Source organism: Larimichthys crocea, chromosome XII, assembly GCF_000972845.2.
Source record: "Larimichthys crocea isolate SSNF chromosome XII, L_crocea_2.0, whole genome shotgun sequence".
NCBI classification, from domain to species: Eukaryota; Metazoa; Chordata; class Actinopteri; family Sciaenidae; genus Larimichthys; species Larimichthys crocea.
Genome location: NC_040022.1, coordinates 7707524 through 7725056, shown reverse-complemented (window position 1 = coordinate 7725056; position 17533 = coordinate 7707524). Strand labels below are relative to the sequence as shown.

General features: G+C 41.0%; 1 long non-coding RNA gene across 3 annotated transcripts in view; it reads right to left on the bottom strand.

Moving 5' to 3' along the window:
* Window positions 1–17533, bottom strand: part of LOC109138490 (uncharacterized) — a 107524-nt gene that overhangs the window by 79611 nt on the left and 10380 nt on the right. For 2 of the 3 annotated variants that reach the window (XR_003463331.1, XR_003463333.1), the window contains exons 2-3: window positions 8025–8095; window positions 7251–7343 (exon numbers count right to left, since the gene is read on the bottom strand). This is a non-coding gene — a long non-coding RNA (uncharacterized LOC109138490). Of the gene's footprint in view, window positions 1–7250; window positions 7344–8024; window positions 8096–9400; window positions 9438–17533 lie in introns of all 3 variants that reach the window. The other variant, XR_003463332.1, reaches the window with a different exon arrangement.

The window sequence follows — 17533 nt, the reverse complement described above, 5'->3', positions numbered from 1 at the left end:
GGTCACTGCGCCACACCAAGCCAACTGGCTCGCTAAAACAGGATCTGTTTTTCCAACTCCATGGGGACTCAATGAAGAACTCCCTGCCATCCCTATATCTGCACCCCGCTCAGGGCTAGCGCAAAGAGAGAATTAAGAACAGGGTTTAGTTTTGGTGGGATGTGCTTTTGCCACGTCAGCCAACTGAGTTTAGTTCTCAGAGGTAGCTCCAGATAGCCTCATCTTTAACCCTCCAATCCTCCTGCTCCCCCATTCCAAAGACAGAGTGTCAGAGGACATATGGTTGGAGCCAGAAGCACCTGGCAGACCCTCCAAACCAGCATGCAGACTGAAATTGTCACAACAGGGGCTGGGAGCAAGAAGAAAGGCCGCAGATATCTCCAAAGAATGGTCTGGAATTTTTGGGCTTACTGCCACTGAGAGCACAGGGATGAGAGGATAATGATGGGATAGCTGGAGGGGAAAGAGGTAAAATGGGGAAAGAAGGAAGGAAAGAATGGCGGCTTTGAGGATGAGGAACTAAATCTGACAGATATTAATTATATGTGTAGATATGTAGATTTTTTAACAGTTTTCTCTCAACATAAATGACACATTTCCATCTGAAAACGTGTTGGACGGCACACACATCTCGAATTTTGAAATGTCGTGGGCATCATCAAGGACTGTTGCTCACTGTGGTTGGATGGTTGCCATGTTGCCATGGTAATGGCAATGTTGCTATGGTAATGTTAACATGGCCACTTCCTTTAAGAACCCAAACGTAATATAGAACAAGGAAGAAACCAATGGAAAGCCTGCAAAGAACGAAATATCATCACTTACATGATCCGTTATTGAATTTTCTAGCCTTAGGTTACACAAGGTCACGTGTGGGCCTTGAGGTCCTCGGCAGTATTAGTTGTTTGGCTTTGATTGGGAACAGTAGGTGCCAGTCTATCTCAATACTGTGGTGGCCAGGGTCGAAGAGACCTATTGCTGCCTTCCTAGTCATAATACATAGCTTGCTGAACACTTTCTTCCTTCCTGACCTCACCATTGACCTTTGATTCCAGAAATTTCGCCACAACATGATCGATCCACGAATGAAAAGCATTTCAGTTCTGTGACCACACCACTTACTCTGTCTGTCTATGTACTGTCGCTAATGAGGGCCTACACACGTTTGTTTCATCTATGTTACAAACTGTGATTCTGTAGATCCAGCCTTCAACGTTGAACGCTGATATTTTACTTCAGTGGCGGCTCTTTCTGTTTGTAACTAAACTCCTGTCTAGCTTTGACAGATCAATACACAATAAGACTTTGGCCGTGTTTGCTTCATTACTTATTTCAGTGCCATGTAGCAGTCCATTGTGCTCTAACTAATAAGATGGATGTCTACTAAATGAACTTTGTTAGAAGCGTTTCCACCCTCATGTTTCAATTTACCAGTTTTTCAGCATTCTAAACAGTGAGAGGTGTCAATACAGAAAATCACAATGCACATCACTCACTAAGGTTTCAACACGGAGCGGCTCCTTGAAAGATGACTTTCTTTTTCCCTGCAGTGGTTAAAATTAAGAAAATTGATTATCAATATGCACACTCATAAATGTGCACACTCTATATCCTCTTCTGTCATGCATCATCAGCATCATACCCTGCTGTTTAAAATAGATTACTGTGTGTACTTGTCATAAATGATGGATTGTCATGAACTGGATCCATGCTCTCACAGAGCATTTTGCCAATGAGCAGGGAGTGACAGAAGGAATAGATAAACACAGTGAAGCTGACAGAGGAGGCAGCCGGACAATGTGGATTACACTGCGGACAGAGGAAAAAGATGTTGCTGTGTGTCCTCCATCTTTGTTGGCTTATGCTTGTAAGGCAATAAATGCTGCCATACACACACGATTTTACAGTAAACCTGTTGCAAAAACATCAATTTGATTTAGCAGTAACATTTGTAAATGGGGGTTTCAAGAATCGACATAGTCAAGTCAGACAACAGTGTCTAAATATGCACAAAGATATATAACATAAGAAAAATGTCCTCATATGTCTATCATCCTCATAAGGGACATACATGCTTTGGGGGATTTACTAAGGGGTGGGTACATTATTAATACTTATTATTATTTATTTATTCTAACAAAGTCTGGGTTTTTGTGTGTACGTTTTTGAGTAAAGTCATGGTAAATGGTGTAAGAATGAAACCAAAAGAAAAGGAGTCAAATCAGCAGCTGCAGCAGAGGAGAAGCTGCTGGTGTGTCAGCGCCCGGCGCAGAGCAGAGCTTCAGAGAGGAGACGCTCTGCACTCAGCTGTCACTCTGGAAAACACACATGCCCTAAATGTATACGTTAGCTGGCCAAGTGGCGGGGCATTTGAGGCCATATGTACATAAATTATCAACTGGATTAATGCATCACCCAGTGCCAAATCAAATGTGGCACGCTGGGTCCGGCTAACATGATAAATGCTGTTGTTTAGGACAGATCCTCCAGCAGTGTCTTCTGCAGTCACTTAGCGATTTATACCTTCAGTGAGGCCTCTTTGCTGTTTATGACAATGATCTCTGTAACAGTTGTTTGTACAGTTGTGACTGCTCAGCAGGAGAGCCTGAGTGGACTGGTTACTTTATGCTTTGAATGATGATACAAAGAAGCTGATTGTGAAGGACTTTGCAGGCTCACCTGCCGTTCAAACAGGTGAGCACAACTCAATGTGATGATTGTAACTCTTCAGCAGAGGTGAAGCAGGAGAGCGTCAACATCGCTGAACATACTATTCATGTTTCAATCTTTTTCATTAATAAAAAAGAAAATGTAGAAAATATGCAAAAGAAAGAAAAAATACTTGCTCCACACAGACAGTGGCTTTTTTCGGCTTCCCCTTTACATAATAATCATGTGATGCTTCTTCTCTTTAGTCATCTGCCCTCTCCTCTCCTTGGATTTACTGAATATTGGCTCACATCAACCTTTTATGAGCACTAAAAATGGGGAGCCCTGTTTCCTCAAACCCAAGAGTCCTCTTAATAGAAGAACATTTTTATAACGACATGGCTATCGTCACTTGCAGATTGCCTCTTACTGTTTGTTCCTTCCCAGTCCAAGGACCACTGCGTCCCTAGACTAGGTTTGTGACTGTATTTCTAAACAGAGTGACAAAGGCTATGAAAGTCTTCAGACTGAAACTTTTAAAAAAGGAAAGCCCTCGTTGTTGAATTCTGTTCTTCTGTATCCCTTTTTTCCGTTTCTACAAAACGCTTCACTTGTCACCACGGATTCCCAAGCTCCTTTAATAAACGCTGCGAACGAAAATATCTGGCTTTGAGTGGCAGAGTGTGACTGTTTAAAACTATTGGGATTCTGGTGTAATCCTACTGAAGAAGCAGGCCTTGCCCGACTTTAAAGTCGCCTTGTCGCTCCACATTCAAGCAAAGAACCTGGAGAAGAGAGGCTACGGCTTGTGAAGAGAGGCTCTCGTGTAAGGAAGAATCAAGTGTACATTTTGGCTTTCTAGGGAACCAAACGCTATCTGATACATGTTGAGTGGAGAGACCCATATGTTTTGGTAAGGCCTTGAATCTGACATTAAGCTTAAAATAGAGTGAAATGTGGGTTACTTCCACTGAGGGGGTCCCACGGATGAAACTTTGAGGACTGTCAGTCAGTAGTTGCAGCTTGCATCAAGTGAACAGGTTGCTTAGGAACCGATCAAGGAGAGAACACTCATCGTCAGCACGGCTCATTAAACGACAGTGAAATTCTACAATGCGAGGGTTTTTCAAAGCAGGGCAGAGACCCGTGACTCAAGGACTGAGAATGGTCAACAGGTTTAACTGAATGCAGCTAGAGATCTCTGTGCAGTGAATTGCCTCCATTTTAGTTGTTTTTCACGCTAAAGGAGGAAAAACAACTTTCCCAAACTTTCCTTTTCCTTTTTTTTTAAGTTCTCTCATTCCTTTGTCTTTTTAGCAGACAGCTGTCTGAGACAAGATGCTGCTTCCACTGGAGACCTCACTCTCTTCGCTCACACGCTCGCTGGTTCCTAGTTGCCATGGAAAAGCCCAGAAATGGGGCAGATAACAGTTCAATGAGGGAGCAGAGACTTTGGAGGGTCTGGAGGGAGGTAGCAAGTTTCTAGGGCCTGTCCTGTCAAACCATCAAACTCTTTTGATACGTGAAACAAAAAAGGAGGACCAAGTGAGAGAAAAAAAAAATCTTGAAAAATTGAAAATGGGAGGATTTATTGACTGAAGTAGGATTTGTGTGGAGAGTTAACGGCATTAAAAAAAAAGATATATACATTTTTAAAGGAAAAGCTATCAGGGAATATTGTAAGACCCAGGTGTAATTTTAAGTAACAGATTGAAACCCTGATGAAATATGATCAAGACAGTCAATATCTTGCAGCCAGAGAAATGACTCACTGAAATACAGAAGAAATCGTCATTATATCCTGTCCCTGGTGTAAGAATTAACAGTCTATTATTAAAGTATTAATAATTTCATAAGTACAGTGTTGATGATTAATTACACCACGCAGTCAGTCAGAGCAAGTGTAAATTAGGCTGGCTGGCACCAAAGGCCTATTTATCAAACTAACAAATCAAAATGTAATCATAAAAAACAGAAAAGGGCGACGTTTTCAGAGGAAACTTTGAATGTGCTTGCTTCAGCTGAAAGATTTAGCTTCAATAAATGTCAGAGTATCTTTAACATCCTACAGCCGTGGTGGAGATCTAACCTGGGACCTTCTTACTGTAAGTTAAAGCAACAAAGGACAAAATTACATGCATTCCCGCTGAAGCCACGAGGGGAAACTGGTAACAAATTGAAAATTAAACCACCACCTTCAGAGAAATGACTTAACACAAGACTTACTGATTATAAAAGGCTGCCCACAGCCCCAACGTAGGAAATAAGACTATGAAATATGCAAACAAACAGATATGGATGAATAAATAAATACTTAAAAGTCTTGACGCTCTCTGACACATCATAGGGGACTTGCTGGTGACAGCCCCACCTCACTTTTTACAGAAGGTTTTGAAATAGGACTGTCAGGAGAGGCCTCTCAGAGGTTCTTGAGTAAAACACCTGACTGAAATCAAATTCCCTTTTATTTCCCTGCCTCCCAGAGACTGAGGAGCAAAGACTATGGGACTCCATTGTCTGTTACAAGCACACAGCACCACAGCACAGCTGGCATTCTGCTCTATGAAGTTTTTTTTTTAATTTTCACTTCACTTCTGACGCATTGCTGATTTTCCTAGGGATCACGTCAATATTAAATGCGTCTAGTTCTCTGATGTCTTTCTCCTTTTTTTGTTAATGCAGCTTTTCTTTTGTCTCTTCAGTCTCTGTGTCTACTGCTGGTAATGTACACAGACCAACATGTACAGATGAGACAAGCTGCTGCTGATGTAAGATGCTTCACTTCTGATAGCAACACTAAAACTTTCATGAACTGGGTATAAGTTGAAACACTGTTGATGATGAATGACGAATAAACAGTACCAGACCAGAAATGTCAGCAAAGAATTATCCATATGCCTGAAAGTGGACGTTGTGTGGATGGAATGAATATATGAATCAGATTGTGCTGTACCAGAGACGGTTCAAGTTACTTAAGTTTTATTAAGTTTTTATCGATGATCTTTGATGAACTATGAGACAGAAGAATCACTCATGATCTGTGCTCACTTCTCCTGTTAGAGTCAATGAACGCAACACCGCTGTTAGTCTCCTTAATGGAAGTGGCTTAAACCACCTGACACAGACACAGGAAATGGCTCTTCAGTGACTTGTTTCTTTTCTTAGCCGTCTCATCCCCCACTCCCATCTGTTCTCACAATGGCGACACCTTCTTTCTGACACACTAAACAATAAAGATATGCATTGTTTTTGTGATCACCACTGTGCAGCCTTACGGAGCCGCTTGCATTACTGTGGAAGCTTGTTAAAGTATAAAGCGTAAGTCAAGACCTCACCTAAGTGTAAAAGAGTTTGTGAATACCACGCAGAAAACCTGAAGCACTGACTCACACTACACACACACACACACACAAAGTCTGCCACTTTGTAGTCCAACTTCTGGCAATGATTAAGATGAGAAGAGGTCAAAGAGGATGGGTAGGAGGATAAAGTTAGATGATGAATGACGTGAGAAGAGTGAGTGCATTTATAGCAAGGAGAGATTGATTCTTCTAAGACACTAAGGAGAAACGGGGCGGCTCCAGCTCTGACACTGAAGATCCTTCAATTCCGGCTGTGTTCATCCCTCCTTCCTTTACCAGGCCAGCAGACGCCATTGATTGACATCATCCGTCCATCTCTGTGATTACAGCATGTCGCCTTTCCCTCCTCTGTACTATCTGTCTTCAATCTAAGCCCCAAACACAGCCATCTGACGGGCCTTCTCTGCCGGCTCTGTCCGAGGAGGAAAGCAGGCATCAAGAGATTGTTAGAGAGAAAGGATGTGTGCGATCAGACAGGCTGTGACACAGAGCCTCTGAATTTGTCAGTTTGTCACAAACACTTACACCTACAACCACTAGACCGTCTCCAACACCAAAACTGCTCATGCGACCACAAAGATCGTGTCAGCTGTAGTCTCGCATATAGGGGGGGAAAACAGACGTGAATAAAAACTCAAATAATATACAAATAATTTCTCAGCAATCCCAAAAAACTCCTTTTTTATCCCCTTTTCTCTTACTGTTTAAAACAAGTGGAGAGGCCCTTAAGTGATGACAGAGAGCACTGGGGGAAAGAAAAAGAGAAAGAAAAAGAAAGTATGATGAAAGACCGTGGACGAGAAGAAATGGCAAGACACAGATGAAAGGAAAATGTCACACTGGGTTGTCATGGGACCATCTTACAGGCATGCATGTCCGGCAGGCTTGGTTTTCCATGTGAGAAGATGATGGAGTGCACAACAATGGCCTCTGAGGAGCAGCCATGCTCTGAGGGCAACAACCAGTAAGGAAGCCAAATCCCAGCAGTGCTAAACAACACTACTACCCTCTGGATTTCTGAATTTTCAGGCCGTTCTGACTGTCCAAATAAAACTTGTCCTTGATTTTTTTATATATACTTTAAGGTGTCTTGTAGATGCCTTTCCCTTTAAAATTACATAATCAATAAAAATTCATTCTGATTTTGCCTCAGAATTTCTATAGTTATTTTTTTCATAAAAAAAAAAAAAGATACAGGATCATAAATCAATAAGAGGGTGTGTTTGGCAGTGCATTTACCTTGATGGACGGGTCTCTTGACACTCGGCCTCGGTGGTTGTGGTGCTTCTTTCTACCTCTGCTCTGCTGCTATCTCACGCTGTGGTCAAGTAACTGACAAAAAGAGGGCACAGAGTGTAAATCCAAACTTAAGGCTTCAAAATGTACATTTAGAGAATTATGGGTGATGTAAAACAATGTGTCCATATATGGACAGTGTAAGTGTAACTGGATCATATCTTATTGAAAAAAATCTTTTTTGCTTTCCCTCTGATGTCTTTCACCTGCTCCGCATCAACTCTTGGTGATTGACAGAGGTTCCTGATGGACAATAAAGCAGTAAAGTAAACCGTCACCAACTGTAGCTGCTGTTAGCTAATGTTAGCTCAGATAATTGGCCGGGCTGCCCAGACTGTGAGCCCAGGGGAGGGAAGTTACCTCTAGTACAAACAGGGGTTAGTGTTTGTACCACAGGCACTTTTTAGCAATGATAAGAGAAGGATTTCAGGCCAGGGACACTGGTGCGGGCAAGTAGGTGGCAGGTGTCATGCCAGAACTGGAGCTAGGCAAGTGATCAATGTAACCAGATAGATATACTTTATTGATCCCAAAGGAATTTCAAGCATCCAGTAGCAGTAACATACATTGAGTTACAGAGGTAGTCAGACATGGCAATGACATCTTTCTTCAGACAGAAGAAGCTGAGAATTCTCAAATCAATTCTTGCTTTCTACAATACCTGTGCGTGACGGAAACAGGTATTGTTTATCATAAAAGTACTTGCAGGCAAGTCACCTTTGTCGAGATTTCCACAGTTACTTTCTTGCTATCTTCTTTGAAAGAGGAAGTAGAGAATGGTGTGGCCGCTGCAGACAAAAAAGAAAAAAAGAAGACATTTTACCTCTGCACCTCCTTCTGTAAACTCAAACATCATCGACCAATGGGAAATCAATGCACTGACTGCTGCTGTGAGTGTCTATGAAATGTTTGGAGGCGCAGTCCAAAAAATGCACCCACGTGGCTTCAGACTCAGACAGACAGGAGCAAATGAGGACACACACACACATGCACGCAAACCTATCCTCACATAAACACACACAGAAGGACAATTAAATAGGAACCAAATCAACAGGGTGTCTTTTAGGGAGATTTCTTCATTGCTAGTGATTTTTTTCAGGCCCATGAGATAGTCTTCTCTAAGTGTTTCCATATTAAGAGAAAAGACACAAGAAACCAATTTCAATCCAGGGATAAAAACTAGACACAGAAAAAGTTTTAGGGAAAAAGTGTTACCTGTTTCACTTGACTTTGTAAGGCTTTTCTCACTGTCACACCAGGGTAAATGGAAGATACAGCTCTGTACTGTAACACGTCGACTGAAATATGACTCATATATTTCTGAATACCATCTGGGTGTTCTTAACATAACCCCAACCATCTGTGTCAGCGCACGAGTCCCTGACAAGAAATTCGACTTACAGAGGCAAATATGATTGAGGTGAAATTTAACCTCAAAACACATCGACACTGAAGAGAACAGAGGTAAACAGTAGAACAAGGGATAAATAAGTGAGGCAGAAGAAGAACAGAGAGAATTTCATTGGAAACAGTGCAGTGATACACTGAATAACACAACACTGGAGAAATAGGCTATTTTCACAGAATAAAAGCAGTGTAACATACAATATGACAGTATAAGGAATGGGCCATGTATAAGTGACGTCATCCACAGGTTACTGAAGCACCGTTTTGAAGCTGAAAATCTGTGATGCGAAGCCATGTTGGCTGTACTGCCTCTTCCGCCTCACAGCTAATCTAAACATCAGCAAAGACGTGGATCATTGATGGACCTGAAATGACGCCTGGGTGGTCCAATAAGGCATCTGTACCTACCTACCTGTCAATCAAAGTGGACATGCTCTTAATTATGCAGAATTTTAAGCCTTAACATAATTTGAATGGGTGCGTTAAAAAAAAAATCACACTCAGTACAGTCATCATGAACGTTGAAATTAGTTATAAAGACCAAAAACGTTTCTTTAGGGGTAGGAGAAAAAAATCGATTCACATAAGTATCAGGATTTTTTTCTTTTTTAAATCGATTCTTTTGTTCAACAAATTTAAATGCTTCATTTTAGTTTATTTAGGTTGAAATATTTTACTTCAACTACCTGGTAACGTGACGTCGTATCCGTTTGCAGGAGAAACCTAAACAGAATGCAAAGAAGAAAGATAGAGAGAGAAAGAGAGAAAAACCTCCATCAGCACATTTTGGATTTTTTGCTTTGAAGGGAAAAGCAGAACTGGACACGTCGAAAGCTATTTGTAAAGTCTGTAATGCACACGTCGCATACTTCAGAAACACGACAAACGTTACTGCCCATCCGGCAAGACACCACCCTGAGGTAAATGCAGAGCTAACAACCAAAAGATCTGCAGCAGCAAGCCAGCAGACACCCAAAGCAGCATTGTGCATCCACTGACTGAGCAGGAACAGCTAAATAAGCTAAAAACTTGAGAAAAATATATTTTTTTATATTGTACATCTGTTTGCCTCTTTTACATGCAGTCCAGGCTTTGAAAAGAGAGTCTAAGTTCACTTTATTATGCAGTATGTTAATTTAAAGGCTCCTATTTGTGTTGTGTGCAGATAAATGTAGCAGTTTACATCAGAAAGTCTACACTTTTAATTTGTTCTGTTAGAAAGGTATAACCCTCAGAAAAGTATACATATTTTTATATACTACTTCTTTTATATGCAGTCCAGGCTTTTGAAAAGAGAGTGTAAGTTCAAATGTAGCAGTTCAAATGGTTCAACTATATTGCTGCTAAATAAATCTTACAAACTGACTCACATGTGATGTGCATTTTGGGGGGAAATATGGCTCCTGATATAGTCTGTAGACATCATCATGATTCAACTTTTTCACATGGTTTGGTGTTAAAAAAAAAGTTAACTAAAAATCTCAAAAATCGGCAACATCGATGAATTGCAATTTAAATCGAATCGGCACCCAAAAAAACCTAAAAGAATCAAATTGGGAGAAAAGCATATCGTCCCAGCCCTACTAGTAAGCTTAGCTTGGTTCTGTCAAAATGATAACAAAATACAACTCTAAAGGTCTAAACCTCTAAAAACTACAATTTGTCTTTTTACAGGGGTTATACGCTGGGCAGTGGTAGCTATACCCACATCTCAGTCTCGGATAGAAAGTTTTTTTTCCAAAAATACTGAACTACTCTACTACTGCTTTAACAGAGGGTATAAGAAATAACACTGTTAATACAGGATTGAAAACTCATTTATTTCCCTCCAAATATGACCATCAACCTCACAGATGGTGCTAAGCTATGTATTACATGCGGTGGGAATATTCACAATTCTTGAACAAGTCATGAGTAATTCATTTTCTCCGGTAAGGAACTCTAAGCTGTTAGGGATCATCTTCATTTTGCTGATGTCATATAGTACACACCAAGATTTTACCGTCTCCACTGTGAATAAACAGCTTGAACACAGACCAATTAGATAAGTAAAGATTATTAGAAAGATAAGCCAGGGTCACTAGCTGTGGCCTATTTGCCTGTCTGGTTGTCTCCCGAGCTGCTGCCTTCTGTTGTCTCACTCTCACTCATGCTGTTCAGTTCTTAATTTAGCTTTCACTGAGCCCAGTAAGATTACAATGGCCTACAACAGGGCATGGTGTACTTGGTGTGCAGTGCTGTACAAGCAGGTAGTAGAAGAGGGACAGGGGGGGTAAATCAAGATACATCCCTGGGTTGATAGATGCTGAATGGAACCGATAGAGAACATAGAGCAAGGTCGGCATCCATTAGCCATGCCTTGAAGTCACAGACAGATAACTCCACAAAAGAAGGGTCAGCCGGTGCTGTTGCCGTTAACACCTCCGTCTCACATTGGATATTTAATGGCGTCTCACAGCATAACACGGACACACGCACATGCACAGAAGCATGTAGACATGCAACAAACGTGTGTGCATCACACATATGGCTGGCCTGGTTTCCTGTATTGATGCCATATATTTGGACCATTTGCTTGTGTGTGAAAAAACAACAGCTGTAAACATACGATGCAGCCATAATAAATATGCATTGGGCCAGAGAAAGTGATTCTAAAAATGTATTGTCGAGCTCTACTTCCCCACGTTGTGTCAAAATATAATCGCCAAACAAAGAATCCAAATTAAACTCTGCTGTTTATTAATTTATTAAGTAAGTATGCTATTCACACAATTAAAATGTACAGTAACTAAAACAGTACCCACAATTCAGTTATGAAAACCATTACTGTATGGTCCATGTCAATTCATAAAAAAATGTCAATGAATAAATGTCAGAACCAACTTCTATTTTGCATTTGTTTCGAATGTGATGCTATTTTTTCATAACAAATGATAACATCAGCTTAACAGTTTGTTGTATATCTCAGAAGATGTCCCCCTTTTGCATGTGCTCCATCCAGCATGGACTACATAAGTTTATGTACAATCACGATGATACGTGTTATCTTGGCATTCCAAAGAGCTTCTTGTGATGTCTCGAAACACTTGGCTTTCTCAGTCTTTAAATGTTTTAATGGGGTTGAGTTCAGGTGACTGTGGAGAAAGGTCTATGACAGGTCTTTAGTCTTTAAGTAATTCTTCCAAAGCTTTGTCTGGGATCCTTATCCTGATTAAGTATGAATCTTTCTCCACAAATATAGAAACCAGAAGGTAACGCATGTCTCACAAGAAGACAAGACTTGAATATTCCTACCACCATGTTTCACTGTGGGTTTGATACACTGCTACATCACTCTCTCTCCTGTTCCCTTACTTACATATACTTTCCAGTTATTGCAATAAATCTCAAACTTGGATTCATCAGTAAACAGCACTTTTATCTATTGTGAAATGCTGGTATTTCTTAGTCCACCTCAAGTGTTTGGCCTTGTTATCCCTCCTGAGAAGCGGTTTAAAAACTGCTACTTGTCCTCTGAGACCACTACAAGACAACTTTCTTTTGACAGTCCTTTTTCTGATTGGAGTCTTGCGTTCTTTATCCTTATCTCTAAGGAAACTAAGCTTGACGTATTGATCTTGTGGTCACTTTTGGTCTGTCTCATCATGCTTTGGATACAACTTATCCAGTTTCTACAAAGCGTTTTAGAGTTTCATGCACTGCCCCTTTAGAAATTTTTAGTATAGCCATGATTTGACACTGAAAAAAATTCTCTTTGCTTAGAATAACAATTTGAATGTGATGTGAGACTTTCATTTAAATCCTCAAATGTTCTGATTAATTACAGGTTCTCTGAGAAAATATTAGAGATTTTTTTATGTGGTACCAGACCCCACTGTACATATATGTATTTTTTAAACAGATATTGATCCACTGCATCTAAAAATCCTGATATGACACAAAGTTTTCACTTTACACAGACAAAGCTCTTCCCATCTGACAGGAGAGCAGGTCTTGCACTGACAAAACAATAGATGCTTCTTAGCTTTAAAAGGCAGATTTGGCGTGTTTTAATGCCCGCAGTCCTCCAGGATCCCAAACCTGCACAGCAATGACGGCGCCAATGTCATGCTGTCACCTGAGCTGAGCCATTATTACACAGGCATTCTTAATAGCCCTATAGATTAAAGTCCAGAGGAACAAGACACCAACAGATTAAAAAAAGAAAGATAGGAAAGGGGATGATGAATTGCCTCAGATTGCCAGGCAATCATGCATAAATTACTAGGATGTGCTTAGGTATAATAACCAGCGCTGTTTTAAGTGATCACTCACTCTTGGGATGCTGTTGTGTAAGGAGGGGTGGGTGGAGATGTAGGGGGTAAAGAGATGGGTGGCGGGTAAAGAAAGGAGCGGGTCGCGCCTGTCTACTCAATCACATCACCGTCAAGGGTATCGCCCTGACACTGTCTCCACTCGGTGCCACGAGCATCCCCACAAATCTCCTGATAGACAGATGCAGCAGTCAAACAGCACCCTCATCCCCCACAGCCGGGGCCCCCAAGGTTCCCCAGGCATGTCTCTATGGCCCCACATGCTGCCACCGGGAGCCCCGGCAACAACTGATTATTCAGGATGTAGGCTAACAAGAATCTGCCATGTGTATCTCAAAACAACATGTTCTGGTTGTGAATACATCATGAAGCAGGGGGGACAGGCTGTCTTCTGCTTCGTTCTCCCTGGATGTGCTGCACTTTGAGTTGCTGAGTAGATTTGGGAGTAGAAGCTTCAGGTAGGAGGATTCAAACCAAACTGTTGATTGTATAGCATTTGGGTCCACATAGCACATGTTTAGATTGTAGAGAGCAATATGTGGAAGATTCACAGGGAGATACAGCTGCTTCACCATGTTAACCCTGAAGAGATGGACATTTTGTGCCATTCAGTTTTTTCAAGCCATTTTGGCTGTTTTGAATGAATATAGCTCATATTTGCCCTAGGATATTCATTTTTTAATTTCTTTTAGAATATTTGTTTCATTTCCTTAAATTAGCCTAAAATGGCTAAGCTACAAAAAAACTGACACATTTGTTCTTAACGACAAAAAATGTTGAAAACCACTGAAAATGCCATTTTTGATCCCACGTTTAACTTAACATAAACTAATGCATTAATTTATGTTAAGATTAGATTTTGGACTACAAGCTTTCAATTTTCATTTTTTTCTATTTGTCCACCAGAACGTTACTTTTTCCCGCAGCAAATTCTTTTGTTTTCTGCAAGGGCGCCTTGCTACTGAAATGATAAGTGTGTCACTAAAGATTTGGCCTTTAAAGGGTTAAAATCCAAAAAATATAATGAATATTTGTATATATATTTTAGGCAGAAGTAGTTTCGACTCATTTAAAGTGGAAAAAAAATATTAATATATAAAAATATTTATATATTTATTTATATATAGTTTTGGGGAAGCTGATATTTTTTGTCATTAGGGGTAAATGCGTTTATTAAAGTTTATTAAAGGACCTTTTCAAAGTTAATAGAAGGTCCAAAAAGTTTTTAAGTATTGAGGCGAATGTGCACTTAGCAAACCGTGATCAAAATATTACACTTGTCCCTGATCAATTATTAATTTTGATGCTACATAAAAAGAATACGTTGACTGATAAGGAACTTGAACAATCCAAATTAGGAAGACTAAACATTAGATTTTTAAAAATGTTTTATTAAGTGGCCAGCAGAGGTAAAAATAAATAAATAATAAAAACAGTGTATCTTTAACTCAGAAGTGGATGTAATCAAGCCTGTTGTTGCAGGCAGCCACATACATGAGCTCTGTATCATCACATATAACAATCACAGTAAAATAGGGAAAACAAACCCTATGTATTTGAGTATGTTATTATAATTATTAGTATTATTATTATTGTGTAATACTTGTCAAAATGCCATTTATGGGCATATGATAAACAAGTCCTTATTGTTTAGCTGTTTTACAGCATTTTCTTTTAAATGCCAGTGGCCAGCCATAAGTTCACAAAAAGTATCCTGACATGCTGCCATGGAGCACCAGAGCAAAGATTACCCAGCACACATAGATGCTTTTAATATGTCCACTCATCTCTAGATGGGTAAGCTGATCAGCAGCTCAGTCTCATTCAATATAGATGGAGTTTTTTTCTCCTGTTCCATAATGTGTACCTTGCCACATCAGCGCTACAGTGTGCCATCTGCAACAACTCAAACAGCCAGTGAGCTTGGCAGGAGTTCAGGCTAGCCACGGTTCACTCTCCACGCAGGGGGCCTCACAGGGACCATCTCTCAGACTGGTACAACACTTCAGGGCCCAGGCATTCGTCTCCCTTCACCACATCCTTCTTCATCAGCATCACTTGGTGTGCTCCTCACTTAATACATGATACTGCAGTCCCTGGTTCTTTAAATCCCTGTATCTCTCTCCCTATGATTGCTTACAGCCAAAGTGGTGTAGTAATGCTACAATGCTAGCACAGCAGGGAGTTTGGGGAGCAAAACAAACTTAGGCCACTTAACTCAATAGTATTCACAATGGCAAATTAAGCAGAAATATAAAAGTGGTTGCCAACCATCCCACCCAATCAAGGACATGCACACACACACACACACAGGCAGAGCAGGAGAGTGTGTTTCTCCTCTGTGACTCATTATATGCCTGATAATAAACTACAAAAGAAAATGTACATGAATGGGCAAAATGGTGAAAGGATACAATGTACATGGCACTTTGTCTCCATCATATCCTATAGACCACGGTGCAGAGTGAGAAAGGAGGATTAATAGTTCAATTTTTCTTTCCATTAATCTATGAAGATGCTATAGAACATCTCCCTTCCTCTGTGTTTTTTTTTTTTGTATATCCCCAATGACCCTGAGTTCAAAGTAAAACTACAGAGCAGTGTTTGTGTTGGTACAGATGAGGGCTCTCACCAGTGGTATGTGAAGGAAATGAGAAGGCAGAGATGAAGTCTGTCAGCCCTTGTCTCTAAATAGCAGGTGGCAAAGAAACGGAGAGAACAACAGAGTATGTGGGGAAGAGACGGGGGGTCGTTAAGGCAGGATAGCCGGGGCCTCGGGGATGAGTCAGGGACTCAGAGAGCCCAAGTATAAACATACAATCAAACACCACATGCGTGCACAGAGGGCTCATCTGGCACTAACAAATTTAGTGCACATGACTGCAGCCTGAGGTTCATCTTAGCCTAACTACGTAGCTTAAGTCGGTTAGGCAAGGTTTACTCCTCTGGAGTCTAAATGGATCACACCAAAGGTGTAATGTTACGCACAGAATGAAGGGCCACTAACCATGGAACCAGTTGCCAACTCTTGGACAGCTAAGGCGCTGTGGTGTACTATCCAGGTTTGGCTGCACATATGTGCAGTGTTGCCATCGCTTCTCTCTGCAACAATCACAAATACTCCAGGCATGCACACAAAGCATGCAGCACAAAGTGGCCGCTGACCTGAGAGGTTTGAGCACGCCTCCGGGACAGAAACGGTCACTATCTGACACATGTACTACGAGCATATAATGCACCAAAGTACACACTCAGTGACCCAGACAAAGGACACACTGGATCTATGTCTGTTTTAGGTGGCAGTTCACTACTGTACCATCAACCTTGGAGAAAGGAACTAATAAAAGTGCGCTTTTGTACCCTTTCCTTGTCTCTATTTAATTTGTCCTTTAAATGAATTTCCCCAAGGTGCTGTGTCTGATTAGACCTAAGAATAATGCAGGAATAACACAAGTATTCCACTGGTATTGTGTGTAACGTTTGCAGGAGTTGATTCTGGTAGGGAAAAAAAAGAAAAAAAAGGAAAGCAGGTTAGAGCACAAACAAAGGAATCATGCCTGCCAGGAAACAATGGTTTGGAAATCAAATCAAAAATAGGTTTCATCACAGCACTTTTGGTTTTGGTTTAGGTTATGATTGGCCAGCTGCATCGCCGCAACACTTCTTATTGAAAAAAGAATCAATGAGGTTGGATTTAATTTGCAGTGCACTGTAGTCTCAAGTCTCTGCATGTAGGATGAGATATCGAATATTACAAGTGTCCTGCCTTCCTTTGGTGTTCTCCACAAGCCACCGACAGTCAGACAGTGCTGGGAATCAAACCTGTGCACAAGCTTCGACAAATAGAGAAGGTCAGGTGGCTAAAGAAAAAGTAGGAGACATAAGCAGGTAAAAGATTGATATACATCTCTTTGTGCTGATTATTATCTAGGTCCAAATAGGCCAGATCAATAAAAGCCCGGAACACAAAAAGCCTCTCTTCATCCAGAATAACAAGTAATAAAGGCAGAGCGAGCGAGAGATATTTGAGAGAAGGGCAACAAGAAGAGCAAAGGGCAAGGAAGAAGGACTCATGCTTCGAAAGGGTGAGCTCGTTAAAAAGAGACGACATAAAAAAGCACTGGAGGAGCTCGAACACTCTCCCACAAATGTATAACACACATATTCATGTGACAGGCGTTCGTGTCCCTGAGTATATTTGGAGAATGTGTCCCTGTAACATCAATACAACTGGATGGAGAGTGTCCATTCTGCACGTCGTCCAATAGACCGAAGCTTGCACTTGGTGGACAGAAGAATGGAAAGGGGGGAAGGAAAGAAAAACAAAAGCGATTGATATAAATGATCTGCCGGCCACGAGAGGCCCCCAGGCAGGGGCGAGCGAAGGTCCGCTCGATACCAATTGATCGTGGGAGGCCCAGGCATTCGTCTTAATTCTGACTAATTAGGGCAGTGGCTGACGAGGAAGGGGGTTAGAGGGACAAGTTGTTGAGGCGTGTGTGCGTG